This window comes from Hyla sarda, chromosome 12 (genome assembly GCF_029499605.1).
Source record: "Hyla sarda isolate aHylSar1 chromosome 12, aHylSar1.hap1, whole genome shotgun sequence".
NCBI classification, from domain to species: domain Eukaryota; kingdom Metazoa; phylum Chordata; class Amphibia; order Anura; family Hylidae; genus Hyla; species Hyla sarda.
Window position 1 is genome coordinate 41588200 of NC_079200.1, and position 27681 is coordinate 41615880.

General features: G+C 45.7%; 1 protein-coding gene across 6 annotated transcripts in view; it reads left to right on the top strand.

The window, feature by feature from the left end:
• ACBD4 (acyl-CoA binding domain containing 4) overlaps positions 1–27681 on the top strand; it is a 65427-nt gene that overhangs the window by 15018 nt on the left and 22728 nt on the right. The window contains exon 2 of one of the 6 annotated variants that reach the window (XM_056549390.1): positions 2573–2656. The exons of 4 other annotated variants lie outside the window; for them this stretch is intronic. The gene's annotated coding sequence lies outside the window, so the exon portion shown is untranslated. Of the gene's footprint in view, positions 1–2572; positions 2657–3699; positions 3727–27681 lie in introns of those variants that run through there. One more of the 6 variants, XM_056549392.1, reaches the window with a different exon arrangement.

A 27681-nucleotide genomic window follows, 5' to 3' on the forward strand; every position in this document is an offset into this window, starting at 1 on the left:
GAAAATCCCTTAACCCCCCCAAAAAAAATAAATAAATAAATTTAAAAAAAACCACAGCGAGAAGTTATTTTTGTACAGTATTGATCAGATGCTCAGTACTACAATTCCCAGAATGCCCTGCTTTCCTCAGCTCTCCATCACCGCCCTCCCACAGCACGTCTGTCAGTTCCCACCCAGAGCTGTTGCAGAACATCTAATTTCTCTGCAGACTATCACACAATCAGTGAGGTTGCAGGACCTGTTGTATCACTCCCTGCCTGCTCCTCTGCCTGTGACATTGTTCAGGTCAAATATCTTAATAAAGATATATACATACACACACACAAAATGAGGTCTCATTGTACCACAAAATCTATGGTGAAACCAAAAAAATTATTTGTGGAGCAAAAAAACAACAACTTATTTTGCAACATTTGGGGGGCTTTCATTTCTACGCACTGCTCTTTTAGGTAAAAATGGCATGTTATCTTTATTCTGTAGATCCACACGATCATAACCAGTTAACATAGGTTTTATTTTATTTTACTACTTTAAAAAAATTATAACTTTTTATGTGAAAATTTGTGTGCTTAAAATTGTCTTCTTCAGACCCCTATAATCCATTTATTTTTCTGTATACAAGGCTGTATGAGGGCTCATTTTTTGTGCTGTGATCTTTTTATCGGTTCCATTTTTGTTTTCATGGGATTTTTTGATCACTTTTTATGATATTTTTTTTGCTATTTATAAAGTACCCAAAAGTAGTTAGTATATTTTTTTTTACATTTACCCCATTGACTGTGAGGGTCAATTAACATTATACTTTACTAGTTTGGACATTTACGCATGCAACGATACCACATATATTTATTTAGTTTATAAAAAAAAAAATGAAAAAGGGGGGTGATTCAAACTTTTATTTGTGAAGGGGCTTATTCACATTTATTAGTCCCCATAGCATACTGGGAGTTGTAGTTTTGCATCAGCTGGCGGCGCACTGGTTGGCAATTACTGCTCTACACAATGGATGTGTGTTTATCCAGAGGGCCTTGGCATTTGCCCAAGACTGCATGGAACTGATGCCAGCTACAATCTTGCTCGAGCCTTCCCTTGTTATACTAACAATAGTGATCTATACATGTCCACCTGGAAAGCACTTATCTGCAATAGTACCTGCTGTCCAGAGCAGCTTTCAAGGCAAAAAGTTAAAAGAATATTTTTATAATGAGAATTTCTTGGTATATCTGGTTGGTGGCAGCTCCTGGGCTTCTTCATATGTTCCATCATCTCATTGTGTACATTCGATGGGCATTTGTTAGTGCCATGTATGACACAACTGTTATGCTGCAACATAGTAAAAGGTGCAGATTTACAGTAAAGCACATGACAACAAGCAGGAAACCACAACCCGAGAGAATGGAAGTGGTAGTTCCTTCTGCAGAACTGTGATGTACAGTCATGGCCGTAAATGATTGCAGAAAAGGATTGCAGTAACACATGTTTTGCTATACACATGTTTATTCCCTTTGTGTGTATTGGAACTAAACCAAAAAAGGGAGGAAAAAAGCAAATTGAACATTATGTCACACCAAACTCCAAAAATGGGCTGGACAAAATTATTGGCACCCTTAAAGGGGTACTCCGGTGCTTACACATCTTATCCCCTATCCAAAGGATAGGGGATAAGATGCCTTATCGCTGGAGTCCCGCAGCTGGGGACCCCCGGGATCTTGCAAGCGGCACCCCGTTTGTAATCAGCCCCTGGAGCGTGTTCGCTCCGGGTCTGATTACGGTCGACCGTAGGGCCGGTGGCGTGTGACATCATGCCTCTGCCCCCCGTGGGACGTCACGCTCCGCCCCTCAATGCAAGCCTACGGGAGGGGGCGTGATAGCTATCTTTAGCTTACCAGGTTTTGACTTGGACCTGGGGGTTAGTGGACCTGTGGATCCGTGGCTGCGTGGTAGACTTTAGGCCTCTTTAGGACACTAGACACTCTTTAGGACACTCCGGCACTGTCTGCAGTCTGTGCAACACAGGCAGACTACACCTTCCATAACTTTTTCCTGATCATCTCCTGGGAACACCTGGCCGGACCAAATACCTACTTCCCGCAGACGCTACCATAAGATTAATTGCCTCTACCTTGGACCAGTACCTATATCTTTGGATAATGTAGGAGCTATCTACCCTATCTACAAAATCCCTATGATACTCATCTTATCAGCAACTGTCCATACGTCTACCACTTGTCCTCTTCTATAACCAAAGTGAGGACTACCTCTATATGCATACTATCAAAGTATCTTCTAGCTATACATGTGAACGTACACTGACTGCTGTGCATGGGTCTGTTTATGACCCCCTTCTAAGTATTCCTACGAATCCCTGAGGAGCTACCTGTAATGTTAGAGTAGCGAAATGCGTCGGATGTGTATGGTATTAACTGTATATGTATAATGGTATCCAAGGTTATGCACTGATATATATATAGACATGTATGTCTATATTAATGAATACTGAACTATTATGATTAATCCTTTTTGACTAATAAATACCTTAGTGGAAATAGTTTTTCTTGATTTTTCTGAGCAGTGGATGTCAGAATGAGCAGCAGAACAGGGATTTGTGAGCCAATCGCAGAAGCTAGACACATAAAAAAAGAATCTGCAGGACTTAGTGAGTAACATATAGAAGCATGAATTTTTGCTACCTGGTTCTTACTGGATGTTTTTTTTTTTTTTTTTTGCACCTAAGGGTAAGTTCACACAGGACTGAAAGAAAATCCCCAAAATCCCATCCACACGCTGCACAGAAATTTACCTTGAGGGTAGGGTCACACGTAATGGCTCCGCAGTGTATTTTACACTGCGGATCCGCCTGTGACCCAACCCAGCTGTTGACAACCCCCACAGCGCATGCGCAGTGTATACTCAGATATCGCGGCTGCTCCGCGATGTCTTAGTACCCTGCAGTGCACCCGGCGACTCGCAGGCCCCTGTGTGGCTGCTCGGAGAGGAAGATTGCTGCTGCGAGCAGGCCAGGGGGCCAGGCGAGGCATGGCAGGGGGTGGCAACAGCTGGAGGCTCACTATGCGTCAGGTCACCGCTTGTGTGAACGCACCCTTAAGGTAGGGTCACATGTAAGGGATCCGCAGCGTATTTTACGCTGCTGATCTGTTACGTGTGACCCTACTCTTAAGGGTGCGTTCACACGAGGGAATTTTTGTGCAGATTTTCTGCAGCTGATCTGCTGCTTTTTATTTTCTGCTGCTTATTTTATCATTGACTTAAAATAAGCAGCAAAATCCACAGGAAATTCTGCAGTGGCAGATCCCGACCAAAATCTGTGCCATTAGGTGCAAATGTTCATGCAGATTGTTTGGGGTTGAAGACTTAGTGCCCACAGTGTTTTTTTTTTTCTGCCACAAAAATGAACAGCTGAGATGTGAGGCATACTGCCACAGGTTATGGCATGGTTACGGATGTTTGGATGTTCATTCATTGGGGCTAATTCGCATCCTAGGTTTTCTATATTAAATGTGCATTATATATTCATGTAGATTTGAAGGCACCACTGTTTGCAATAAGACTATTAAAAACAATGGGTTGTGCATTGCACATTATACCTGTGTCAAATACAGAAGACACACTCAAATTTTTTCTTTTTTTTTCTTTTGCTCTTTGTCACCAGAAGCAAAAATGTTGGGCACATATCAATAGATGCAAAACAGCAGTGCCAGGACAAGGGTAAGTGTTTTACGCAAATACCTATAGAGCAACTACCTGCTCTTTGGAGATCTGCGCGCCTCCTGGCACGGCTGCATCTATTAGTACCTGTGTCCTCTAATACCTGCCCCCTCAGTTGGCGCACACTCCTAGGTCACTTAGAAGGAGACTCCAACCGGGGAAGCTGATTGGCTCTTTACACGTTGCTTCTTCCAGCCAATATGGGAACATGAGAAAGCGATATGGGCAGGCATCACGTATTGCAGTGTCCCCCAGCCCCCAAAACTGCAATGCCCATCAGTCTATGTCAGGGCCTGATGGGCCTTGTAATTTAGCAACAGCTGGAGAGCTACAGGTTTGGGAAATTTGGTGTATAAATTGCTAAATGCACCATATGATGTCTTGTCACCTTACTTTATGTACCTTAAATACCCATGAACTTTGCTCCACCTGTTTCGATGTTTTATTTAATGGATTCCATCCGAAATTTTTACTGGTATGAAACAATAAATCCATTTTTATTGCATGAACCTCCTCTGTAACATATCACTGTTAGAAATGCAGGACTATGCCTCAGGTCATAACACAATAATGTTATTTTTCCGCTAATATATGTCATTGTCTTCAACACCAAAGTGACAGCGTTCCTAGCTGCCTCCATGAATGCAGACTTATGCTGGATCAGCAGTATCCCACACGATATCTGCAGTTATCGCTGTTGTAACATGTGGACCGGATTCCTCTAATGAGAAGGAATTTACAATAGCCGATGCACATTTCTTAGGTTACATCTTTTACGTTTCTTCTGTATTAACCCCATCTTCACCTTAAGGACCAGAGCATTTTTTGCACATCTGACCACTGTCACTTTAAGCATTAATAACTCTGCGATGCTTTTACTTATGAATTTGATTCTGAGATAATTTTTTCGTGACATATTGTACTTTAATATAGTGGTAAATTTTCATCAATACTTGTTGCATCATTTCTCGTTGAAAAATTCAAAAATTTTGCATTTTTTTTTTACTTTGAAGCTCTGTGCTTGTAAGGAAAATAGACATACGAAATAAATTATATATTGATTCGCATATACAATAGTCTTTTGGGGGTCTTTTTTTCCTTTTACCGCTTGTAAAATTAAAAGTATGGGGCAACATGCTGGTGTAGACCCCAACTTTACCTTTTCATATGGGGTAAAAGGAGAAAAATCCCCCCCAAAATTTGTAACGCAATTTCTCCCCAGTACGGAGATACCCCATATGTGGCCCTAAACGGTTTCCTTGAAATACGACAGGGCTCTGAAGTGAGAGAGCGCCATGCGCATTTGAGGCCTAAATTGGGGATTTGCATTCGCCACCAAAATACCCTATGGCAGTGTTTCCCAAACAGGGTGTCTCCAGCTGTTGCAAAACTCTTAGCATGCCTTGACAGTCAGTGGCTGTCCGGCAATACTGGGAGTTGTTGTTTTTCAACAGCTGGAGGCTCCGTTTTTCAAACAGTGGCGTACAACACGTTTTTTTTATTTATTTTTATTGTGGGAGGGGACTGTGTAAGGGTTTAGTGTATATGTAGTGTTTTAATTTTTATTTTGTGTTAGTTTAGTGTAGTGTTTTTAGGGTACAGTCACACTGGTGGGGGTTTACAGTGAGTTTCTCGCTGGGAGTTTGAGCTGCAACGGAAAATTAGCCGTATCTCAAACTTGCAGCAGAAAACTCGCTGTAAACCTTCATCTGTTGCATAACTACAACTCCCAGCATGCACGGACAGCCGACGGCTGAAGGTACACTGATTGTGAAACAGAGTTTGTGTTCTAACTGTTTTGCAACCAGTGTGCCTCCAGCTGTTGCAAAAATACAACTCCCAGCATGCACTGAGAGACCGTACATGCTGGGAGTTGTAGTTATGCAACAGCTGGGGGCACATTGGTTGCGAAACACAGAGTTTGTTACTTAAAGCATTGTTTCGCAATCAGTGTGCCTCCAGCTGTTACAAAACTAGAACTCCCAGCATGTACGGTGTCTCAATGCATGCTGGGAGTTGTATTTTTGCAACAGCTGGAGGCACACTGGTTGCGAAAGAGGACACGAACTCTGTTTCACAACCAGTGTGCCTTCAGCTGTTGCAAAACTGTAACTCTCAGCCCTTTGGCGGTGCATGCTGCGAGTTGTTGCCAAGCAACAGCAGGAGGTGAACAGGCCTCACCTCCTGCTGTATCCTGCCGCCTGCACTGCTGGGACCGCCGCCACTGCTGCCACCGCTCCTGCTGCTCTTGTCTGCCACCAGCTCCTGAGGGGACCCCCCCCGGGCCAGGCAAAGATAGGAGACCCCCGCCGGCCCCGATCACCGCCCAGCAGGGTAGTGATTGGTCATTCGTTCCCATACCACCTCACTCCTGCTGGGTAGACGGCCCCATTCACCTTTTTTTTCCGGGTCATCAGAGACCCGATTGACCCGGAATCGCTGCAAATCGCTGGTCTGAATTGACCAGGGGTTTGCACAGGGTGCCTGCTGAATTATTTCAGCAGGCATCCCAGTCCCTGCCCGGTGAACTACGGGGGCTGGAATTCCCACAGGTGTACAGGTATGCCCTTGGTCCTTAAGTACTAGGATGTCAGGGCGTACCCGTACGCCCGTGGCCCTTAAGGTGTTAAACATTTTTTAAATCAACTGGTGCCAGAAAGTTAAACAGATTTGTAAATGACTTCTATTAAAAAATCTTAATCCTTCCAGTACTTATCAGCTGCTGTATTATACAGAGGTAGTTCTTTTGTTTTTGAAATTTCTTTTCTTTTCAGTCTGACCACAGTGCTCTCTGCTGACACCTCTGTCCATGTCAGTAACTATCCAGAGCAGGATAGGTTTGCTATGGAAAATTGTTCCTGCTCTGGATAGTTCCTGACATGGACAGGTGTCTGCAGAGAGCACCGTGGACAGACAAAAAGGAAATTCAAAAAGAAATGAACTTCCTCTGTATTATACAGCAGCTTATAAGTACTGGAATTTTTAAATAGAAGTAAAATCTGAGGGGTTATCCAGGAAAAACTTTTTTATATATATCAACTGCCTCCAGAAAGTTAACCAGATTTGTAAATTACTTCTATTAAAAAATCTTAATCCTTCCAGTACTTATGAGCTGCTGAAGTTGAGTGCTCTCTGCTGACACCTGACTCTGGAACTGTCCAGAGTAGAAGCAAATCCCCATAGCAAACCTCTTCTACTTTGTGCAGTTCCTGAGACAAGCAGAGATGTCAGCAGAGAGCAATGTTGCCAGACAGAAAAGGACAACTCAACTTCAGCAGCTGATAATTATTGGAAATATTAACCCCTTAACTTAAGGACGCAGCCCTTTTTCACCTTAAGGACTGAGCCCTTTTTCGCAATTCTGACCACCGTCACTTTACGAATTAATAACGCGAAAGTGCTTTTACCGAATATTCTGTTTCTGAGATTGTTTTTTCGTGACATATTCTACTTTATTTTGGTGGTAAATTTTCGGCGTTAATGGCATTTTTCTAACTTTGAAGCTCTCTACTTGTAAGGAAAATGGATATTCCAAATACATTTTATTTTTCTTCACAAATACAATTTCCACTTTATGTTGGCATCATAAAATGGACATACTTTTGCTTTTTGAAAAAATTAGAGGGCTTCAAAGTAGAGCAGCAATTTTCAAAAATGTCATGAAAATTGCTAAATCTGAAGGGACAGATGTTACAGAACTACAACTCCCAGCATGCCTGGGCAGTCGAGGCATGCTGAGAGTTGTAGTTTGGCAACATCTGGAGGGCTACCGTTTGGGCACCACTGTAACAGTGGTCTCCAAGCTGTGACCCTCCAGATGTTGCAAAACTACAACTCCCAGGATTCCCAGACAGCCTTTGGCTGTCTGGGCATGCTGGGAGTTGCAGTTTGGCCTTCCTAGTGGTTGCCACAGTAAAGATCGTTTTGCTTTCACTTTCAATTCTCCCCCCCACTGTCGATTCCCTACCTGAGCAAGGATCCAGCAGGCTCCAGCGAAGATTCCAGGTCCCCAGGCATCTTCTTCTGCAGGTACGGCCTCCATCTTCTTCCCAGATCCCCTCGACATCCAGGGGCGGGCAGAACGGGGGGGTTGCAATGGCAACCCCCTGTCCTGCGCTGCCATTGGTCAGAACTCCGTTCTGCTAATGGCAGGGGATAGGAGGAGATCGCAGTTTTGCGACCTCACTCCTATCCCTTAGGCTGATTAGGGCTGTTGCTGACAGCTCCGATCAGCCCTATTTTCCGGGTGATCGGGTCACCAGACACCCGATCAGCCCGGAATTGGAGAAAATCGCATGTCTCAATTGACATATGATTTTCTCCGATCGCTGACATGGGGGGGTCTCAGGACCCCCCTGGGCGATGTGCCGGGGTGCCTGTTGAATGATTTCAGCAGGCATCCGGCTCCGGTCCCCAACCGGCTAGCGGTGGGGACCGGATTTCCCACGGGCGTATGGATACGCCCTCGGTCCTTAAGGACTCGGAATGCAGGGCATATCCATACGCCCTGGTCCTGAAGAGGTTAAGATACAGGTGTCATCAGAGAGCACTTAGACAAAAAACAACAACTCAACTTCAGCAGCTCATAAGTACTGAAAGGATTCAGATTTTTTTTTATAGAAGTAAGTTACAAATCTGTTTAACTTTCTGGAGCCAGTTGAGATATATATATATATATATATATATATATATATATTTTTTTTTTTAAAAAAAAAGTTTATTTCTCTGGAATACCCCTTTAACCCTGCAGCCTTTTTAGACCGGGTTCACACTAGTAATAGTGATGTTGTTTTAAACTTTTTATCACTGTGTGTTCACTTTATGCTTGTTTTTGTCACAATGCTTTTCAAGGTGCCCTTTTGGGTGTCCCTCCTGTCGGTCTAGGAGAGGTGTGTGTGGCCATGTTGTTCCTCACATTTCTACAACCCCAGGTCCCTGCGGGACACCATGATGTTGGCTCTTTGCCTAAACTTGGATTAGCACTCAGGTGGTGGCTGAGAGCATTAGTGGTGCTTCCCAAGCTTTGGTAAAGGGGCACTTAGATCCTGGACCATTGAAGGAGCCTTCTGGCCCGGAGGGGAAGGGATGGCTTTGGAGGCCTCTTTTATTTTATAGAAAGGCTTGTGATAGCATGCATCCTTGTGCACTTTTTGTGTGACACATTTTCACTGTTTTACAGGGATAAAAGAGCATGCTCCTTGACTCATTCAAAAATAAAAAAATAAAAAACAACAACCATAGAGGCCTCTACTGTACAGCCCATGTGCCGCTGGTTTTACACAGATGCTCTGTGTACAGGGCTAGTCTAACATAGAATATCTCTTTCTTATGGTACCTGACATACAATAGTAACATGGTTCATAAGGTTGAAAAAAGACCATCAAGAGTCCATCAAGTTCAACCTATATCCCTATTGTGTCCTTACTTTACCAGAAAAAATCCCTTATGAGGCTGATGTCAATTGCCCCATACTAGGGGAGGAAAATTCCTTCCCGATTCCAAATAAATCCCTGGATCAACTTTCTGTCCCTATAGATTTGGTATCCATAATCTGTAATATTATTACTCTCCAGAAATGCATCAATAAAAGAGTTAAAAAGGGTTTAACTCTTTTATTGAATTCAACATGACGAATTCCTCTGGAAGAGAGTAACACAGTCTCGCTGCTCTTACAGTAAAGAACCCCCGTCTGTGCTGGTGTAGAAACCTTCCTTCCTCTAGACATAGAGGATGCCCCCTTGTTATAGATACAGTCCTTGGTATAAATAGGTCATGGGAGGGATCGCTGTATGTTCCCTGATAAATATGATGATATATACTAATACATAGATATTAGGTCACCCATAAGCCTTCTTTTTTCTAACTAAATAACTCTGATAATCTTTCTGGGTACTGTAGTCCTCGCATTCCCGTATTACTCTGGTTGCCTGTCTTTAACCCCTTAGAGGAGTAGTCCGGCGTGCACTTTTTTCACTTTATCCCGTCCGGGCTGCAAAATAAAAGAAAACACACTTTCTCTTACCTGCCAACGAGCCCCCGGAGCTCCGGTACACTCCGGTACAGGTGTTCGGTCCCCGGGCTGTATTCTTCTTACTTCCTGTTAGCCCGGCACGTCACATGGAGCTTCAGCCTATCACCAGCCGAGGCGGGACATCGCTGCGGCCGGTGATAGGCTAAAGCTCCGTGTGACGTGCCGGGCTAACAGGAAGTAAGAAGAGTACAGCCCGGGGACCGAACACCCGTACCGTAGTGTACCGGAGCTCCGGGGGCTCGTTGGCAGGTAAGAGAAAGTTTGTTTTCTTTTATTTTGCAGCCCGGACGTGATAAAATGAAAAAAGTGCGCGCCGGACTACTCCTTTAAGGACTCAGCGTTTTTCAGTTTTTGCATTTTCTCTTTTCCTCCTTACCTTTTAAAAATCATAACCCTTTCAATTTTCCACCTAAAAATCCATATGATGGCTGGCCACTTCAGAACTCTCCTATGGAGAACTGGTCACGTTACATTTTAACATAGGACCCCTTATTTGATAGTAGCTTCACAAGTCTTACATCCATTGAACTTGTGAGTTTTTGGACAGTTTCTGCTTGAATTGTTTGCAAGATGTCAGAATAGCCTCCCAGAGCTGCTGTTTGGATGTAAACTGCCTCCCACCCTCATAGATCTTTTGCTTGAGGATGCTCCAAAGGTTCTCAATAGGATTGAGGTCAGGGGAGGATGGAGGCCACACCATGACTTTCTCTCCTTTTATCCCCATAGCAGCCATTGATGCAGAGGTATTCTTTGCAGCATGAGATCGTGCATTGTCATGCATGAAGATGATTTTATTATGGAAAGCATAGTTCTTCCTTCTGTACCAGGGAAGAAAGTGGTCAGTCAAAAACTCCACATACTTTGCAGAGGTCATCTTTACAAGGGGCCGACCAGCTCTCGTCCCATGATTTTGGCCCAAAAAATGACTCCACCACCGCCTTGACGTTGCAGCCTTGTTGGAAGAGGGTGGCCGTCCACCAACCATCCACTACTCCATCCATCTGCACCATCTAGGGTTGCACGGCACTCATCAGGGAACAGGACTGTTTGAAAATTAGTCTTCATGTATTTTTCTGCCCAATGCAGCCGTTTCTGCTTGTGAACATTGGTTAGTGGTGGCCAAATAGAACGTTTATTTTTTATTGATCGGACTAAAAGTTTGATCGATACAAAAATGGTACCGCTAAAAACTTCAGATCACGGCACAAAAAATTAGTCCTCATACCACCCCATATATGGAAAAATAAAAAAAGTTATAGGGGTCAGAAAATGACAATTTTTAATTTATACATTTTCCTGCATGTAGTTATGATTCAGAAGTACGACAAAATCAAACCTATATAAGTAGGGTACCATTTTAATCGTACGGACCTACAGAATAAAAAGGAGGTGTCATTTTTACAGAAAAATGTAATGCGTAGAAACAGAAGCCTCCAAAATTTACAAAATGGTGTTTTTTCTTAAATTTTTTCGCACAATGATTTTTTTTCCCGTTTTGTCATAGATTTTTGGGTAAAATGACTGATGTCATTACAAAGCAAAATTGGTGGTGCAAAAAATAAGCAATCATATGGATTTTTAGGTGCAAATTTGAAAGAGTTATGACTTTTTAAAGGTAAGGAGGAAAACATGAAAGTGCGAAAACGGAAAAACCCCTGGTCCTTAAGGGGTTAAGAAAAAAAACGTATACGTTTTTAACTTTTCACTCCATTATAAATATAGTTTCACTTGTTAGACTTAACCCCTTAAGGACCGGGGTTTTTTCCGTTTTTGCATTTTCGTTTTTTGCTCCTTGCCTTTAAAAAATCATAACTCTTTCAAATTTGCACCTAAAAATCTATATGATGGCTTATTTTTTGCGCCACCAATTCTACTTTGTAATGACATCAGTCATTTTGCCCAAAAATCTACGGTGAAGCGGGAAAAAAAATCATTGTGCGACAAAATTGAAAAAAAACCCGCTGTTTTGTAACTTTTGGGGGCTTCCGTTTCTACGGAGTACATTTTTCGGTAAAAATGACACCTGATATTTATTCTGTAGGTCCATACGATTAAAATGATATCCTACTTATATAGGTTTGATTTTGTCGGACTTCTGGAAAAAATCATAACTACATGCAGGAAAATTAATACGTTTAAAATTGTCATCTTCTGACCCCTATAACTTTTTTATTTTTCCGTGTATGGGGCGGTATGAGGGCTCATTTTTTGTGCCGTGATCTGAAGTTTTTAACGGTACCATTTTTGCATTGATATGACTTATTGATCGCTTTTTATTCATTTTTAAATGATATAAAAAGTGACCAAAAATGCACTATTTTGGACTTTGGAATTTTTTTGCGCGCACGCCATTGACCGAGCGGTTTAATTAATGATATATTTTTATAATTCGGACATTTCCGCACGCGGTGATACCATATATGTTTATTTTTATTTTTATTTACACTGTGTTTTTTTTTATTATTGGAAAAGGGGGGTGATTCAAACTTTTAATAGGGGAGGAGTTAAATGATCTTTATTCACTTTTTTTTGTCACTTTTTTTTTTGCAGTGTTATAGCTCCCATAGGGACCTATAACACTGCACACACTGATCATTGCTATCCCATAGGGACCTATAACACTGCACACACTGATCTTCTATGTTGATCACTGGTTTCTCATAAGAAACCAGTGATCAACGATTCTGCCGCATGACTGCTCATGCCTGGATCTCAGGCACTGAGCAGTCATTCGGCGATCGGACAGCGAGGAGGCAGGAAGGGGTCCTCCCGCTGTCCTGTCAGCTGTTCGGTATGCCGCGATTAGCCGCGGCTATCCCGAACAGCCCGACTGAGCTAGCCGGGAACTTTCACTTTCACTTTTAGCCGCGCGGCTCAGCTCTGAGCGCGCGGCTAAAGGGTTAATAGCGCGCGGCGCCACGATCGGTGCTGCGCGCTATTAGAGGCGGGTCCCGGCTTCACTATGACGCCGGGCCCGCAGTGATATACACAGTAACCCCGCGTTATATCAGAAGAGCAGGACCAAGGACGTACCGGTACGTCCTTGGTCCTTAAGGGGTTAAATTTCAAGAAAAAAACTTTTGGCGTGCACTGCGCATGTGCAAAGTCAAAAACCGTATGGTGCAAACCGTATGGAATCGTGCACACATACGGTTCTCTACAGTTCCCATTGACTCCCATGTTAAAAAGACGTATACGGTTTCAATAAGGTTTTTCACCCAGACCAAAAACCGTGGTAGGCTATGGTTTGGGTATGGGGGGGAAAAATAAACCGGACAAAACCGTACAAGGCGTAAAATGGATGCATTGTTTGGCATAGGGGTTTCAATGGAGAGTGAATGCATACGGTTTTCAATACGGTTCCGTACGGTTTTCAAATTGTTAACGTATACGGGAACTGTATTGCAAAAATGTGGTGTGAATGCACCCTTAAATTAAAAAACAAAATATTTAATCTTTGTGACACTTAAATAGAATTTGCATAATAATTTGGAACAGGTTGTAAAGCTCCCCATAGGCAAATGGTCTTCAAATTGGGTCCCTTGGCTGTTAGAAAACTACAATATCTACCAAACTTAAAGGACATCTGTAATGCATGCATTTTACATATTCCTATGTCCGGGCTGCAGAAATAAACAAAACATAAACTTTGACTCACCTTCCTATGTTCCCCCGTTGCTCCGGTACAGGCTTCATGATTCTCTGCTGCGGTGCTTTTGCTGCTTCCTGGGGACGGTAACGTCACAGAGCCTTCAGCGTATCACCGGTCACAGCGATGTCCCACCTTGGCCAGTGATAGGCTGAGCGCACTGTCATGTAAGGAGCCGGCCAGAGCCTATCACCGGCCAAGGTGGGACATCATATGCATTGACTCTCCATTGAAAACCGTATGCCAAACGATGCATCCATTTTGCGTCTTGTACGGTTTTGTCCGCATTTTGTTTATTTTTGCAGCCCGGGCACAGGAATATGTAAAATGCATGCATTACAGGTGTCCTCTAACAGTCATACTGGTTGCAGGAGAATTCTAGGAGTTGGAGTTTTGGAGAAACCCAATTTATCAGTTGGTGGATCATGCTTACAATGTAATTTCTATGGGGCAAATGCTAAATAGGAAAGGGGGAAATAAGTGGCTGCATGGCTGCTCTAGCAATGCTGATCACAATTCAGGTTCACCTAACCTAAACTAGAACTGATAGTTGTTATGTCCATGAGTCCGCCATAAGTATCTGCAGCTGGCGACATTCCCTCGGGCACCTTATGTTCTCCTGGCAGGCTCCTCGGTGCTCAGAAGGGAACTCTGTGAGGTTCATTGACATAAATAAAGTCTGTCCTTATTTCCTTGTATCTTAGCATTAGGTTACATTTTATCACTGTGGATTTATCTACCACATCTCCTGAAAATTAGTTTGAAGAATCTGCTATTCTTTCAGTAAAATATCTTTCTTTCCCGACTAACCTCAGATTGTGCCCCCTTGTTCTTGTGTTAAAGGGGTATTCCAGGCAAAAACATTTTATCCCCTATCCAGAGGATAGGGGATAAGATGTCTGATCGCGGGGGCCCTGCTGCTGAGACCCCCGCGATCTCCCTGCAGCACCCGCATTCTATGCGGGGACTGCGTCTCTAGTTTCGGAAACCTTCGGGTTTCCGGGACTGGGGATGTGACGTCACGCCACGCCCCCTCCATTCATGTCTATGGGAGGGGGCGTGACGGCCATCACGCCCCCTCCCATAGACATGAATGGAGGGGGCGTGGCGTGACGTCACGTCCCCAGTCCCAGAGGTTTCTGAAACTGGAGATTCAGCACCCAAATAGAATGCGGGTGCTGCAGGGAGATTGCGGGGGTCTCAGCAGCGGGCCCCCCGAGATCAGACATCTTATCCCTTATCCTTTGGATAGGGGATAAAATGTTTTTGTCCGGAATACCCCTTTAAGTTTCTTATTAAAGACACATCCCTCCTGAATCTTCTTCCCTCTAGTAAGGGCTTCCACCATTTATGTCTAAGACTTTCCACCATTTCCGTAGGCCATCTTTGGACCCATATGAGTATCTCTAGAAGTGACATATTTTTGCAAAACGTGATTGGAATAATTCCTATTTTTTTTTTTTTTTAGGCCCTGTTCACACTACGGAATTGCCACGGAATTTCCGGGCGGAATTCCACGGGCGCAATTCCGCGGTGTGAACTTTAACATTAGTGTGAACGGGTCTCCGCGAGACATTTCCGCCGCTGAAAGTGTTCCGCACAAAGAAAGAACATGTTCATTCTTTGTGCGGAATCCGCGAGCGGACCATAGCCGTCAATGGTGACGGCTCAGTGCCCCGCGGCCCTAGCGCCGAAGTTAATCCGGCGGCCGCGAGATTTCCGTAGTGGGAACGGGGCTTAAGTCCTTATAGGGGGTTATACCATGCAATCTTTGGATTGCATATAGTGATCAATGCTAAGCTTTGGCTCGGCATTGATCAGTGTTATCGGTGCTCTGCTGCTCTAGCCTGCCATGGCTGTCTGGGAGCTTCAGAGCACTGATCGGCCGGCAAGGAGGCAGGTAAGGGCCCTCCCGTCTTCCTCTCAGCTGATCGGGACATTGCGATTTCACCACGATGGTCTCGTGAGGGTTGTGGTGTCTAAAGGGTTAATGCCCAGCATTAACAGTGATTCCTGGCTGCTGATTGCAGTCAGGACCTACTTGTTATGAAGCGTGCTTAGCTTGTGAGCATGCTTTCAACACCGGTAACAGGACCAGGGCGTACAGGTATGCTCTGTGTCCTTAAGTACCAGGACGCAAGGGCGTACCCATACGCCCTGCATCCTTGACGGGTTAAAACAGTTACCATACATAGCATGACAGTACAACACACAGCACAGGTCTCCCTACGCTATAAATCATACCACACTACACTAACATGCCTGTACACCTTATGAAACAATTACCCAAGAAGATATATGGCGATCTGAGACCCTATATCATATGGTCACCGAAAACACAAACACCAACATTAGAGACCATAATGAATCAATATTAGTTCAAATAAAAATACATTTTATTGAGGTACAAAATTATAAAAATCATAAAACACATACAATAAAGGTACAACAGAATGCTCGGACAGGAGAGTAGAGGGTGAGAGCGAAAATAATTATATAATCATACGGATGGATGTAAGGGCATGCATCAAGGTACTTGGGCATTATAGTATATGTTACTTGGAAATAGGGAGCTAGAAAAATAACACATACAAATAGCAATGCATCCACAAGTGGATATAATATAACACAGGATTGCCGCAATGTGTGTCGCAAAGGAACCTGTCGCAGAAACACTGACCATACAGGAAAAACAGGGTAAAACACAAATAATGCTAAGTACTGGTGGGATATATGATCAATGCACCCTATTAGAGAATACCTCTCACCTTCAAACCCAGACGTGTTTTCTCTACACAGCTTCGTCAGGGGGCCCCCTAACGAAGCTGTGTAGTGAAAACGCGTTTGGGGTTGGAGGTGAGAGGTATTCATCCTTCTTCATTAATGTCTGTGTACATACATTATATTACTTATCCTGTACTGATCCTGAGTTATATCCTGTAGATCTTTTATTAAAAAATATAAAACATTACAAAAAGAACAAACATCACCATAACAATAATACAAACAACATACACCTGTATAATATATACAAAAATTAGTCCATATTAGTCCAAAAATGTCCATCCAAGTATCTTCTGGTCCAGCCTCATTCTCACCAAACACACCGCTATAATAACAACCACTACTAAACACTCTACAATAATAATAATAATACTTACAGTAATAATAATAACAACAATAATAACTAAAAACTGGTCCGGTTGCATTTCCCCACCCAAAATAATAAATATGTCAAACCCCCAACAAACACCGCAAACAGAAAAACAGAATATACAATGTATTTATTTATTTATTTTTTGGCCCTGAGCTGGTCCCGCATCCCATGCCCCCAGTACATGATAACAGACGTCCATGAACCAGTCCAGGATTTTTTTTTTTTTTTTAAATAAAAAGTCCCACACAGAAACCCCCCTCCCCCCATCTACCCACCACCCAACCTAACACTGAACCCCAACACAACACAACCCCTAGAAAAAAAATACAATATATATATACATATATACACATATACATAAATGTACAAACAAAACAAATATATACAAAATAATACAAACTATACAAACCAAACAACAATAAGGCTTTTCAATCACACAAACCCCTAAAGCTCAAGTTCAGTGCCTGCAAGCCCTATATCACCATATATCTACAGCACAAAACAAAAAGACTAATGTGCCAGCATCAGCCCACCACCAGAGGGAGACAACAGGCTAAGGCACTTTAAAGGCAGAGCCCCTCCACAGACGAGAGGCCCTGCCAGCACCCAGCCTCTCGTACTCCAGAGAACGCACCTTCACCAGGTCGCCAAGAATGTTCCTAACCACCTCACCCACAGGGAGGATTTTACGCTGCGTCGACACTAAACACCGTGCGTTCCACGTGTAATACCTGACCACTGAGCTGACTAGGAATAAAGTGCACCGGTCCCAGCCTCCAAGGTTTCTGAATGCCCCATAGGCCCATTCCGCATAGGAGAGACTGGCCAGCCGAGGCCAACCAATGGAAGCGCCCACCCTGTTGTAAACCTCTGTGTTAAAGGGACAATGAAGCAGAAAATGCTCCATGCTTTCCAGCATGCCTCCACACACTTCGCGGGGACATCCCCGGTCATCAGAGCTCCTGCACTTCAGATTGTCCCTCACACACAGTTTCCCATGGAAGCAGCGCCAAGTCAAGTCCCAAAACTTCAAGGGGATCCTGATAGAATTCAAAAGCTCTAAACCCACCTCCAGATCCCGACTTGGGCAGTCCTTGAGCGCCAATGGCCTCTGGAAATGAGAAGACAGGACCCCCTTGTCAAGGAATTTCCTCGACAGAGTCCTAATCTCCCACATCCCCAGACCCCACCGACGAATAACCTTCAGAACCGGGGTAGCATAAGCCGGGAGATGCCCGTGTGGTGTGCGAAGATCCTTCACTTGCCCTCCTGTCTCCCATTCCTGGAAGAAAGGCCGAAACCATCCCCTACAGGAGGATACCCACGGAGGAGCCCTCTCTGACCAGAGGTTTGCTATATTGGTCTTAAGAAAGGTATTCACTAGGAACACCACAGGGTTGACCATACACAACCCCCCTAGTCTCCTCGTACGGTAAGTAACCTCCCTCTTCACTAGGTTCAGTCTATTCCCCCATAACATTTGGAAGAACACACTGTAGACCCGGGTCCAAAGAGGTTCTGGCAACATGCATACACTGCCCAGATATATCAGCAAAGGGAGCAGGAAAGTTTTCATCAGGTTAACCCTTTCCCGGAGGGTCAAAGACCAACCCTTCCACTGATCCACCTTCTGAGCAGCGATCTTAAGCCTGCTTTCCCAGTTTTGTTTGGGGTAATCCCCTTGACCAAATTCGATGCCGAGGACTTTTGCGGATTCCTGGGGCTCTGAAAGGGCGTCCGGGAGATCAAAATCAGGATCTCCCCCTCCCAGCCAGAGACTCTCACACTTATCCTGATTGATCTTAGACCCGGATGCCTCCGAGTAGCGGTCCACCTCTGACATCACCCATCTGCCCTCCTCTTGTGAGGAGACAAACAGGGTGACATCATCAGCGTACGCTACCGCCCTCAGAGCCGAATCCGGCACCACCAGGTCCATTCTCACCCCCGCCAACGGTCCACAATCAATTCTTCTAAGGAAAGGATCGATTGCAAACACGTACAGCAAAGGGCTCAAAGGACAACCCTGACGGACACCAGACCCAACCTCAAAAGAGCGGCCAATCCAACCATTCACAAGCGGGAAACTCTCTGCCCCTACATACAAGGTCTTAAGCCAATCAACAAACCCCCCTGGCAGACCATATCTCAGAAGGACAGACCAGAGGTACTCATGGTTAACCCGATCAAACGCTTTTGCCTGATCCAAGGACATCAAGTACCCCTTCCAGTGGCCAGCCCTACCATGCTCCACAGCCTCTCGGAAACTGAGCACAGCACTAAATGTACTGCGGCCCGGAACAGAGCAATGCTGAGCCCCCGAAAGGAGCCGGGGTGCAAACTCCACCAACCGGTTAAACAACACTTTTGCCAGAATCTTTCTGTCCGCATTGAGAAGTGCTATGGGACGCCAATTCTCAATGTGGGACGGGTCTTTACCCTTTGACAGGATGATCAGCGCTGACCTCCTCATTGACTTTGGCAGAGTGCCCGAGGATAGACACTCATTAAAAACCGCGGTCAAGAGGGGAACCAAAGTGTCCTTAAAGGTCTTATAGAACTCAGATGTTAAGCCATCCGGACCGGGTGACTTCTTGAGGGCAAGCCCATCAATAGCCATCCTGACTTCCTCTTCCCGGATCATCTCTGTCAAAACGTCAAGAGAGGGGTCTACTCCTGGTTCAGGGACGGTTTCAGCCAAGAAAGCTGATACCTTATCTCGATCTAGATCCTTCCTTCCCAAGAGGTGCGAGTAGAAGGATCTGACAACCTCCAGGATCCCTGATCTGGACCTTTTCAAGGATCCCGTACTATCAATCAGTCCTGAGACTACTTTACTATTCACTGACATCTTGCAGTTTCTGTAAGGGTCGGGCGAGCGGTACTTCCCGTAATCCCTCTCAAAAACCAAAGATGCGTGCCTATCGTACTGGCACTTCATCAGCAAGGACTTCACTCTGGAGATATCATCACGACTACCTCCAGTCGAGACAAGGTTCTCAAGTTTCTTCCTCAGGCCCTGGTACAAGCGGTACCTGTTTAGGCTTCTGAGGCCCGAGAGCTGGCGGAAGAATCTCGCAACCCTTTCCTTGAAGATCTCCCACCACTCTGACTTACTGCTACAAAGGCCCAGCAATGGTACCTGGCTCTGAAGAAAATCCTCAAAGGACTTCCAAGAGAGACGAATTCAGCTTCCAATAGCCTCTGCCCATCCGGGGGGTCTCTGTGACATTCAGAGAAAACAAAATTAAACAGTGATCGGAGAACTCCACCTCAACAACAGACACTGCTGAAGAGACGGCTTCCTCCTTTAAATAAAACCTGTCTATCCTAGACCTACAACTACCCCTATGATAGGTGAATCCCGCGTGGCCTGGGGTGTGCCGGATGTGGACATCCACCAGGCGAGCCTCACTCGCTATGCTATTAAGGGCGACGCTATCATAAGTCAGCTTGTTTCTGGCACCTCCCCTGTCTTGGGGCCTCGTGACAGCATTAAAGTCCCCTCCAAAGACCACCTGCCGACTTGTAAAAAGATAGGGCTTGATCCTCATAAAGAGACACTTCCGGTCCCACTTAGACTGTGGGCCGTAGATGTTAATAAGGCGAAGTTCTTGTCCCCTCATGAGGACATCTAAGATCAGGCACCTCCCCATTTCTAACTCGATAACCCGTCGGCATTCTACCGCTGCAGTAAAAAGGACCGCCACTCCGCTATACGGCTCGGCCCCAAGAGACCAGTAGGAGGGCCCATTCCTCCACTCTCTTTTAGCCTTGTAGATAGATGACATATCTGTTAGCCTGGTCTCCTGCAAAAATAAAATATCAGCATTAATATGGGCAAAAAAATCATAGGCAGCAAAACGAGCTGTATCTGACTTAATGCTGGCGACATTAATGGACACCAGCGTCAACGGAGAGGGTGCCGCCATCGAGGGTGATTGAGTTAAACAGCTTTCTTTTTCCCACTCCCCTTCTCACCCTCCACATCAGAAGAACTCTTCACCCTTTTTAGAGAAATAGAAGTGTCCATCTCACCAGACGTCGTTTTACTTTCCTCATCTCCGGATTCTAGGCCAGTCCCTTCCCCTGAGGACATAACCTCCCCAGGGGAAGAGGACTCGGCGCCCCCTGGAAGCCCCTCTGCCACCTCCCCCTCATCCTCCCCTTCCGAAGAAGAGGAGGAGATGTCCCTGAGGGGTCGGAATCGATTGGAAAGGCCAACCAGAGGGGAGTCAGTTTTGCCTTCCTTTGGCACCTGGACCAGGGTGGGAGAAGATCTTAAATCTCCCTTTTTTCCTTCTGCCATCCCCCATCATCCTCCTCCACGCTATCTGAGGAGATGGCACCTTCCTCATTCTGGATCCTCCTGACCTCCTCATTCAACTCGCCATCCCTCGGGGTCTCAGCAGCAAGGTTGGCCTCTGGGACAGAATGAGAGGTCGTCCCGGTGACCCGGGCTTTCCCCATCACCCTATCCCTTTGGCGTTTATCAAGACGTCTTAGTTGGGCTGGTGTCTTTCTCTTGCTGTTCCTCACTGACCCCTCAGTTCCTCCACCCCTGCTAGTCCCCTCCCCAGCAGATTCCGGCTCGTGATCTTCACCCGCTGGGGACAAGACCGCATTAGCGAAAGAACGAGGACAACGACTGAATGGGTGACCTAAGTCACCACACAGGTGACACCTAATCTCTGCACAAGATGCGGCAAGATGGCCTACACCCCCACACAAGGCACATTTCTGCACCGTACAGTTTGCACTGAAGTGTGTGGGGTCACCACATCTGTGACAGAGCTTCGGCTGACCCCGGTAGAAAATCTGGATACGATCCCTGCCGAGAAAGGCAGAGGATGGAATATGGGTAACTGTATTTCCTGAACGTTTAAGTTTTACCAAAAACATCCAGGCTCCTGACCAGATGCCAAACTCGTCCCTGTTCTTCTGCGGGACCCCCATTACCTCGCCATACCGTCCTAACCAGGTGATGATGTCAACACAAGAGAGTGATTCGTTACGGGTCAAAACGGTCACTCTCTTGATTTCGTTTTGACGAGACAATGCCTGTACGGCAAAGTCTCGCCAGCCGGGCTCATTCTTTACCAATTCATAATTCGACCAGAAAAGCTCAAGCCCCTCTGGCCGAACAAAACTGATATCGAATTCAGGAGCACCGTAGGGATGTATCAAGGCAAAGATATCAACTGCCTTGAAGCCCATCTTTAGCAAGAGCTCAACCACTTTCGTCCTTGAAGGACACATATCTTCGCCCTGCCACCGAAGACGGACCACATTCCTACGGTTACTACCTGCCCCGGCTGTTGGGAGGGACCACACAGTATCGCCCCCTCTTTCCTCTCGGAAGGCAGAGAGACCGTGTCTCTCTATCCAGAAAGACAGATCAACTGCTCTACCCTCTACATTAATCGACCTTTCCCCCTTTTTCAGAGCTTCCAGGAGACGTCGCTGCAATAAACCGTCCCTAGAGTCAGGAGACGAGGAAAATATTCTACTTCCCCCAGCAGTGACATTGGCATAACTCCTATGGTCTGTCACCACTGGGGGGCAACCGGACCAGACCCTACACCTACACCACTGCCAATGACAACATCCCCACCACCCCCAATGACAACATTAGCACTTCCCCCAACAACATTGTTTCCAATAGCCTCATCTGTAGTCCCATCACCACCACCCCCAATTACAGCAACAGCAAAATCACCTTCTCCAATAACATTAACCTCCATCCTCTCCCCAGTCATACACCCCGCACCCCCATTTACCTTCTCATTCACTCTAGCTGGACCAGAAATAGCAAATCCGGGAAACGAGGATGATGATGATGATGTTTTTCCCCGTTTTGCCTCAGCATCACGGGGCACTGGGGCTGGGACAACCTCCGCTGGCCCTTTAAGGGACCGGGCAGCATGCTTGCCCGGTCTAGAGGAGGCCCCAGCCCTGTTCTTATTAGTGCCCTCCGCCTCATCAGCATCATCTCCAGTCTTCTCATGGCGCCGCTGATCAATGGGATCAGCGGCACCAATGCAAAATAAACGTTTTTCTTTACTTTTAGGAGTGTCTGTTATGCCCTTTGTTACCTCCGGCACTGAGTCACCCCCCTCTCCCACAGGGGAGCGAACTACAGCACCGGAGTCTGCCTCTCTGCCCACCGCTGAGCCGCCCTCACTGTACGGCCTTGCGGCCGATGCCTTCTCTGCTCCATCCCTGCTACTGCAAACAGGCATGGAGCTCTGCGCCCTTTTAGTATCTGTACTCTCCCCGCACCTTTGCACCGAGTCCACCACAGAACACGGGCTGGGCTGGGTAACGGGGCTTGCACAATGAGCTGACCCTGCGGCCGACTCAGGGTTTGCAGGGAGGGGGGTGTAGATGTAACTCACCACTTCTTGCTGCTTTGGCTTGGTCTTCTTTTTCTTCTTACCCCCAGGTGCCTCATTTGGGAGCTCATCTCCAAACACCAGATGCTGAGGACACACTGGGGATTCCAGCATGCGGATCTGGGCCATTAGCGCCCCTCCCTGGTAGCTGCTGTCACTGTCCTCCCCTGAGTCGGCAGGTGATACTGCTGGTTGCTGTGCAGGGGGCCCACTGTACGGGGCCTGCTGCTGTTGCCGCAGGCCACCAGGTGGATCTGGCTGTAGTTCTTCCTCCATCTCCTCCGCATCATCCACCTGGCTCTCAGGTTGCAGCCCCATCAACCTTTTATTTTTTTCTTCTTCTGTCACCCTGAAGCGCTCCTCATTTTCCAATTTTTCTTTAAATGGACCACTCTTCTCCAGTAAAGCTGCTCTCCTCTCCTCCAAAACTTGCATGTCAGCCATAAGTCTTTTTATCTCTGCCTTGATCTCAGTTTTTTTCCGTTTAGGAGATACCTTGGCTCTGGCACGGGCACAGCGCAGTTCCTCTCGGAGCCTCCTGATGGTCTTACAGGCGTCTTCATACTCACGGAGGTGACTTTTTACCCGGGAGGTATAGGTGGAAATAGACTCCCGGGTCCTCAGCACTCCCCAGCCTTCCTCACTGAGGTCGGCTTCACCTCCGTGAGCACTCTGCCTCCTTCCGGACGAACCCAGCTTTCCACTGGCAGCACCCAGCTTTCCCAAGGAGGATCCCACCTTGGAGCTTCTCGCCTCTGTGGGGGGAGTTGGAGCAGCATTGCTGCGACTCCTGGTGGAACGCCTCACCCCCAAATCCTCCGATGTTCCGGCCGCTTGCTGGCTTCTACTGCTCCCCTGCGGCCTAGTCCGAGGAGCAGAAGCCTGGGCCTCACCTCCCTCACTCATGCCTGGAAACCCACTCCCTCCCTGGGGAGGAGGAAGCAGGCCCCAGGTGGAACAGATGGAAATCCCTGGAGCTCAGGAGACACAGCAGACACACAGCACAGCTGAAGCACGACCACACCCGCAACTAATTGGTCAGCACTCCAGAGCTGTACTCACTATTCTGCTGGTGAGGTTACTGTGTACATACATTACATTACTTATCCTGTACTGATCCTGAGTTATATCCTGCATTATACCCCAGAGCTGCACTCACTATTCTGCTGGTGGGGTCACTGTGTACATACATTACATTACTTATCTTGTACTGATCCTGAGTTATAGCCTGTATTATACTCCAGAGCTGTACTCACTATTCTGCTAGTGAGGTCACTGTGTACATACATTACATTACTTATCCTGTACTGATCCTGAGTTATATCCTGTATTATACTCCAGAGCTGTACTCACTATTCTGCTGGTGAGGTCACTGCGTACATACATTACATTACTGATCCTGTACTGATCCTGAGTTATATCCTGTATTGTACTCCAGAGCTGCACTCACTATTCTGCTGGTGAGGTCACTGTGTACATACATTATATTACTTATCCTGTACTGATCCTGAGTTATATGCTGTATTATACTCCAGAGCTGCACTCACTATTCTGCTGGTGAGATCACTGTGTACATACATTACATTACTGATCCTGTACTGATCCTGAGTTATATCCTGTATTGTACTCCAGAGCTGCACTCACTATTCTGCTGGTGAGATCACTGTGTACATACATTACATTACTTATCCTGTACTGATCCTAAGTTATATCCTGTATTATACTCGAGCTGTACTCACTATTCTGTTTGTGTAGTAACTGTGTACCTACATTACATTACTTATCCTGTACTGATCCTGAGTTATATCCTGTATTGTACTCCAGAGCTGCACTCACTATTCTGCTGGTGAGATCACTGTGTACATACATTACATTACTGATCCTGAGTTATATCCTGTAGATCTTTTATTAAAATTTCAAACATAACAATAAAAAAATTACAAAACATAAACATATCATATCCGACAGAACATAATCAATATAACGATCATAAAACCAACACCATAGCATAAAATACAACACCGGTCCACCCCACACTCATTTCTGCACACAAACAAATATATACAATATTTACAAAAGACATATTCCTATAATACCCATACCATACTAATAAACTATATACACTAATACTAAATGTGAATTTCCTGGCCCAGTTGCAATACCAAAAACCCAATACCAGTAATATACCAAAAAGAAGAATAACAACAATAATAATAATATATACAAAATAATAAAAACCAACACAAACAAAATAACACCACATTTTTTATTTTTTTTGGCCCTGAGCTGGTCCCGCATCCCATGCCCCCGTACATGTTACCAGACATCCATGAACCAGTCCAGGATTTTCTGTATATATAAAAGTCCCATACAAACCCCCTCCCCCCTTTTTAACCCACCACCCAACCTAAACTAAACCCAAACCCCAGGTGGCATCACACAATATATACAATATATACATTACATAAAATATACACAGACTAACAATATATACAATACATAAGTATACAAATAGACTACAACAATAAATACAATAACAAATACATATAACAATATAAGCCAAACAACAAACCCCTAAAGCTCAAGTTCAGCGCCTGCAAGCCCTATATTACCATAAACCAACTGCTCAAAACAAAAAGACTAATGTGCCAGCATCAGCCCACCACCAGGGGGAGACAACAGGCTAAGGCACTTTAAAGGCAGAGCCCCTCCAGAGACGAGGCGCCCTGCCAGCACCCAGCCTCTCGTACTCCAGAGAACGCACCTTCACCAGGTCACCGAGAATGTTCCTAACCACCACATCCACAGGGAGGATTTTACGCTGCGTTGACTTCTTCTTTTTCCTTCCCCCAGGTGCCTCCTCTGGTAACTCATGTCCAAACGTGAAGTCCTGGAGGCGACCTGGGGACTCCAGGAGCTGGATCTGGGCCATCAGTGTCCCTCCCTGGTGACTGGTGCTACTCTCATCCCCCGAACCACCAGGGCCGCAGCCAGATGACATTGCCACTTGCCCTGCAGGGAGCCCACTGTATGGGGTGAGATGTTGCAGACCCCCGGGTGGATTTGGCTCAACATTATCGGCCTCCGCAACGTCTCCTTCCTCCTCCACCCGTGGCTGAAGCCCCCTCAGCTTTCTTTGCTTCTCCCTCTCCTTTTCTGCAAAGCGATCTTCATTCTGAAGCTTTTCTTTAAATGGCCCGCTGTTCTCCAAAATAAAAGTTTTCCTTTTCTTTAGATTGCTGATGCTGGTATTAAGCTGTTTAATCCTTGCTGACAGCTCAGCCTTCTGGCGTTTTGACGCAGTTTCCATTAAGGATTTTGCCTCCTGTACCTCCTCCTGGAGCCTATACAAGCTGCTCCTTGCTTCTTTATATCCCTGAAGTATCTCTGCAACACGGGATCCATAGGTGGTTCCAGGCTCCTGGGCCCTGGGCATTGCCCAATCCTCCTCCACACCTCCATGGGCATTTGGCTTTGCTCCAGGAGGAGTATCTCAGTCCATAGTACCTATAGTACCTTTTGTTGGAGCATCCTTGCGGCTACTCTTCGTCTCCATGGGCTCAGGAGGTGCTGGAGATACATCGCTGCATCTCCTGGCAGAGCGCCTTAACCCAGAGACCTCTGGTGCAGTTCCTGATGCTGGTCCCTCTGCAACTGGTCGCTGGCTCCCCCTGCCCCCCGCGGACCTACTTCGGGGGGCAGGTGTTGGGGTTCTCCGCTCCTCGCTCATACCAGGAAACGAACCCTCCTTCTGGGGAAAGGAAGGTCGCTCCTGGGAGAGAGGTGGATCACTCTCAAGGTCGAGCACACCAAACGCTCACAGGAAGCTCAAACAGGAAGATGCTCCCTCTAGTGGCCAGACTCCAGAGCTGCACTCACTATTCTGCTGGGGAGGTCACTGTGTACATACATTATATTACTTATCCTGTACTGATCCTGAGTTATATCCTGTATTATACTCCAGAGCTGTACTCACTATTCTGTTGGTGAGATCACTGTGTACATACATTACATTACTGATCCTGTACTGATCCTGAGTTATATCCTGTATTGTACTCCAGAGCTGTACTCACTATTCTGCTGGTGGGGTCACTGTGTATATACATTACATTACTTATCCTGTACTGATCCTGAGTTATATCCTGTATTGTACTCCAGAGCTGTACTCACTATTCTGCTGGTGAGGTCACTGTGTGCATACATTACATTACTTATCCTGTTCTGATCCTGAGTTATATCCTGTATTGTACTCCAGAGCTGCACTCACTATTCTGCTGGTGGGGTCACTGTGTACATACATTATATTACTTATCCTGTACTGATCCTGAGTTATATCCTGTATTATACTCCAGAGCTGTACTCACTATTCTGTTGGTGAGATCACTGTGTACATACATTACATTACTGATCCTGTACTGATCCTGAGTTATATCCTGTATTGTACTCCAGAGCTGTACTCACTATTCTGCTGGTGGGGTCACTGTGTATATACATTACATTACTTATCCTGTACTGATCCTGAGTTATATCCTGTATTGTACTCCAGAGCTGTACTCACTATTCTGCTGGTGAGGTCACTGTGTGCATACATTACATTACTTATCCTGTACTGATCCTGAGTTATATCCTGTATTGTACTCCAGAGCTGCATGCCTGGCTGGATTCTCCTAGCAATATTTGTTTGTTCAGTACCTGCAAAATGCTGGTTGAATTGTGGGAAGTG